Raw genomic sequence first — 6,000 nt, 5'->3', positions numbered from 1 at the left:
GCTTGTAAAGATCAGGGAGTTGGTTCTTCCTACAAGTGGGTGCTCGTAAATTCAAGGGATGAGTGTCTCCTTCTTGTTGGAGCCAGAAAATCTTATGTAACAATAGGTTACAACCTACAACAATATTCATACATAAGTTTTTTTGTTTTATCCCTTTATGGGTTTCAATGTACATCTCATGTTTATATGTGTTGTTTACATGATTGATTGCTAAATGAATTGAAATATTGGATATTGTTAATAATTTTTAAAATTGACCATAACACGAATTCACCCCCTCTCTGTATTATCTTGGTTTCTAACAAGCATTAGACAAGTGTTTGAGTCATATCTTGTAAATTTGTGATATGGCCTAAGGCATGTTATATTTTGGGTACTATACTTAGTGCACACACACACACCAGATCAGGAAACAACTTCCTATTACCTTTACACAAATAATGAATTGAAACACACTAATTTGTCTAACCAAAAATAGATTGTGCACAACAAAACATATAAAACTAACAATCAGATCATGCATAATAACATATTACACACATTTTTTTGCCAATCAACAGTGCTTCATTGGATTCTTCTCAAAACCTACTTTGGTTGCCTTATTAGAGTAATGACCCTCGAGGAACTTACATGTATAACAATTACCTTGGATCTAATCCAATGGATCAAGCCCTAGATCCATCCTTGATCTAGATGATATAAATCTCCCTTGCTATTCCATGTTATTTCCGTAGATCTAAAACAAATGAGTATATCACTCACAACAAACCTGTGATATTACTCTATACCCTCTATCCAACAACATTCCCTCTCAAGGAACATCTGGAACAATATGTCTCTCTTTCTAACATCAATCCCTCTCTAAGTTCAATACCAATTCTAAGTTACAACCAACAATGATTACATGTTCCCTAACTCTTCCAAATTCAATTCAATGACTCCCATTGATTGTGTCAAAAAAAATTATAATAAAATCGTTATGAACAACTTAATTTAACTTTACATTGAAAAAAATATTCATTGTTGTATTACAAAAAGATCATTACGAGAATTTTGAGGTAAAAAATGAATCTCAAAACAAAAAATGTACTAACAAAATTCACTTTAAAAGAACCAATAGGATTTAAGATGATGGTGTCATACCCTAAGGAGAATATTTTGGAGGGAAAAGAAGAAAACTACTTTCTTTAATTGCAGTTTCGGTTAATCTCTTTGTAGGTTTAAACAAATGTCAAGTGTAGACATCCATTGGATGCATAATCAAATTCCACATACAACGAGTACCAACTCTGCATAATTCTGAGTAGGCCTAGATGGAAAAAAATAATTGGAAATACATGAAAAAAATGTGGTAACATGTTTTTTCATGTATTTTCTTCTTTTTTTTCGGTCTAGATCTATTCAAAAGTATGTTGAGTGGGTACTCTTTGAATGTGGAATTTAATTATGCATTCAATGGATATCTACACTTGACATTTGAGTAAACCTACAAAGAGATAAATCAAAACTACAATTAAAAAAAGTAGTTTCCTTCTTTTCCCTCCAAAATATTCTCCTCAAAAGACGACACCATCATCTTAAGTTTTATTGGTTCTTTGGATTGGAGTAAACCTATTAAAACCAAAAAAAAACCAAACCTATAAGGAAAAGCCAAAAATAAAATTAAATATTTATAAGGGAAAGCCAAATATAAAATTAAAAAAAAAAAATAGTTTCCTTATTTTACTTTCAAAATTCATTACTCTTATTTTATTCTTTCCACTGTTATAATTCTCCTAATAAAAAAAATTGTCTACTCTTTTTAAATATGATAATTACATGTTAATTAATTATTTAAATGTACCCTACCTAGATCACAATTCTACATGATCCTTTATATGTACCTTATCTAGATCACAATTCTACACGATCCTTTAAATTTAATATACATATTTACCATTAATTTTCTTAAAGAAAATATCAATTAAAACAATTCCATATATTAAATTAATTGATGATATTTAACTCGTTTATCTAATGACTGCGATAAATCTATATGTTTAATTAGACAATTTATTTGTCGTTACATCTAAATATCAAATCAGTCACAATTTTAAAAGCATGTTAACTTATTTTCATATATAATTTAATTTTAAATATTTAATTGTTCATGTTTTATATATATATATATATTTATTTATTTATTTATGAGTCCAATTAATTACATATTTAACTACAATTAAGAAATAAAGATATTTTTATAATTTAGATATTTAAATTAAAAAGTATGATATAATTTGGTGAATGAGATTTTTTAAGAGTATTTTTTATTTTATATTTTTGAATTATATATATATATATATATATATATATTATGTTGTTTACGAGGTATGGAGTAGATAGTGAGAAATTGTTATGTTAAAGCACTTTGTGGTGTAAAAGTTACTTATTTAAAATTTTATGGGAAAAGTATAATCATACTAAAATCTGGTGTGGCAAAGGCCGGATTTGATCCTTGGGTGATTTTAATCACTTAAATTCCTTTGCAGAGCTACTAAAGCCATAGATTATGTTAGAAAATCAAAAGGGCAGAAAGATTTTCTTTAAGTTGACAACTAATTACTTGTGGGATTTTTATGTTCTTATTAACTTTCTTGTGTTTATCTTAGTTCATCAAGCAATTACCAAAACCATAACATGGAGATCAAAGGCACCAGATGTAAGCGTACAGCGAGAGAAAACCCTAATTTGGGGGAAAACTTAGTCAATAATTCTTTCTTCAATAGTTTCACGAGATAATCCAAGACTCTTGACCTAGACACAAACTTTGTTCAATCACCAAGTCATCCCTTCCCTTCTTCTGTAGATGATTAACCTTCCAGCGACAACTAGTAACCGTTACTAAAATTCGACCTAGATGCAGTACTTCGACCTAGTAGCAACGCTTCAATCTAGAAGCAACACTTTGATCTAGAAGCAGCAACTAAACTTCGACCCAACAGCAACAGAAACTTCGGCCTCTCCAGCAAAAATTCGGTCTCTCCAAAAACATATCTTTAACCCGCGGTAACCCAATAACTTTGTACAAATGAGAGAGAGAGAGCCCAAAAATTCGACTTTTATCCTTCTCCAACTCTTCTCCTTCTCCTCTTGGAATTTCACAACTTTTCTACTTCTTCTACTTGTGTATAGAACTTGTGAGTGGATATCCAAATGAATTGAATTACATTGTATATGTAACCTCTCCTGGAGTTTGAATTACCCTCATGTAGGCCAACTTGATCAGGTAAGGACCGACTTGAGGTGGACATGATAAATGACTTATTTTACTCAATAATTATTTTTACATGATTCAAAAGCCCAAGAAAGGTCTCATTAAATGGGAAATGACGCTAATGACTTGATATATAACCTAGAAGTCCTCAATGGGTACTTTGACCTAAAACATGATGACCCAAGCATGAAACCCATGCTTTAATAAGTCATAATAATAATAATAATAATAATTTCTTTTTCTTTTTCTTTTTATAAATACATTTCATTATGACTCAAATACAATTATGAAGACCGAATTACATTCTTCAACGCTCCCTCTTAACTAGTGAGGTATTCATATATATACAAATACGTGGAAGATCTTTAAACACATGAACCATGAAGAAATTAGGCACACAGTGCCACGGATTAGATTCTATTCGAGTGGGACTAAGATAACTAAAGCTTTCAGCCTCTCTGGCTATCATCACACTTGCTAACCATCAACCCAGGGAACTAAGTGCATAATGCAAGGTCAAGGCTCGATGACCAACGCCACCCTCCCTACTTCGGGAACTAGACATCAACACACAGGGCAGCCAAATGTCCTCCCAGGGATACACAATGTCTCAACACATCAAATATCTCCCGATCAAACAGATCGGTAACATCAAGCATGCTTCCAAAGATTCGAGAGATTTACCTAAATAATCACAACCCCAATTAGTAACAACCTTTCAAATACGCATAAGTAAAAACAAACCTTCGAAGTAGGACTTGGAAGCTTCCCAAACATGTCTTGACAGAATATTCCTCAATCATACATCTTCCTTTCCTACTTCCCATGGAGCAACATATTCTACAACTGGATCATGCTTTCCTTCTTCTAACACCACCTCAAAATAAATTCTCCAATCTCTTCTTCAAGGTATCCATCATGACTACAATATGCCCTCCCTCTCAACTTGGGAGATATACCCTTTCTTTTATCCAAACTCCCTCTTAACTTCTATAACATCGGAGAATATTTCATGACTTCCATCCTTCTTATCAAAGTCATCTTGATCATCATCATCCATATAACTTTCTTCATCATGATTATCAATGAAATCAACTTTACTTATGAATATCTTCAACATTTGTTGAATTTAAGCTTTTGTGATCCATATCAAGTTTATTGAGAAGATTTTTCGGCAGAAATCACATTATAATACTTTTGTCGATGCGTTTCGAACCAACGAGTGTGGTTCATCGTCAAGACAACTTGTTCTGACGATGAACCACACTCGTTGGCTCGAAACACATTTGTCTTGATGATGAACCACACTCGTTGGTTCGAAACGTGTTGACAAAAGTATTATAATGTGATTTCCGCTGAAAAATCTTCTCAATATCTTCAACATCTTGAAGATTATGTAACTGCACAACTTAGATAGAAAGTACAACCAAATACATATATAGAAGCATGAACTTAATTATATCAGAATCATGGAAGTATTAGACTTTAGACATCAAATACCTAAACTTAGTTAGGCTCAAAATCAGCAAGAGACACGTGCCTTTTAAACCTTAACTTATTCCTCGGGTTAGGTTATAACCTGTAGATCACATAAGTAACTCAATCAAGATATCAATCTCATTATATCTAGGGCCTCAATATTTCTTCCAGAGATATGACAAACTCTATTATAATATATTGCAAACCCTAGAAGCAATTCAAACAAGTATAGTTATACAATGCATCCAACAACTTTAAAATTCATATGTTAGAATTCTACTAGGATTTTATGCAAATCCTAGATTCCATACTAAGAGACACTAAGCCTTAGATGTCAACAAATAAACCCAAGCACAACACAATCTAAGGTTTCAACGATATGACCAAATTCTACTAGGGTCTGTTGTAAACCCTAGAATTTGCACACCATAATCATTAGCAATTTGGTTATCACATATACATATCTAGGATTTCAAAATCATGCACAAGCATATCAATATCCATAAGGTAAGCCCAAGACACAAATATCAATACATTTAAAGTTAGACATATAACGATCTTGATTAGGCTAGGGTTTTGATCAAACAGACAAACATACATCTAGGGTTTCATTTCTAGGAGCATACTCTCGATATATAAGGGTTTTGCTTATAAACCCTAATTTACCAAAACTTCAAGGTCTAGGAATGCAATACCATCCAACCCTAAAAGAATAGGGTTTCTATAACAATGATAAAACTCCAAACATGACATTACCATCGAAACCCCAAACATCAAAAGAATAGTATTTTCTAGATCTCATCAATAACCCTAAGTAGACTAGGATTTTTGCATTATCATTTACATACCCTTAGGTTAGGGTTTCACAGAAAACCTTTTAGGGTTCCATAAACATGATGATTTTAGTGAGGGTGAATTTAATCTAATGATTAATCACCCAAATAACAATCTTTAAGATTCAAAGGTCCTAGACATAATACTTGTTAGTAATGTAAAGCATAATGAATGAATGTATCTTTGAAGAGAACAAGGCTTATGGTCTAAGACATACTTTGAGTTGTTTCTAGACAGACCTTATAGGACGTCAATTCCAATAGAAATTTTATGAGGTCTTCTCCATAGCCCTTGAGCATATCAGCAAGTTTTCTTAAACAAGGAAAATATGAAAAGAAATATTATTAGCATTTAATACGAACATATTTATATAGGAGAAGGGAAACCAAATAGAAAAGCTAATACAAGGAGTAAGATACTTATCTTTGGAAAAA

The sequence above is a fragment of the Pinus tabuliformis genome, chromosome 1_1 (assembly GCF_031772625.1).
Source record: "Pinus tabuliformis cultivar Carrire ecotype Pingquan chromosome 1_1, CPIR1, whole genome shotgun sequence".
In the NCBI taxonomy this organism is placed as follows: Eukaryota; Viridiplantae; Streptophyta; class Pinopsida; order Pinales; family Pinaceae; genus Pinus; species Pinus tabuliformis.
This window is presented reverse-complemented; position numbering follows the sequence as displayed.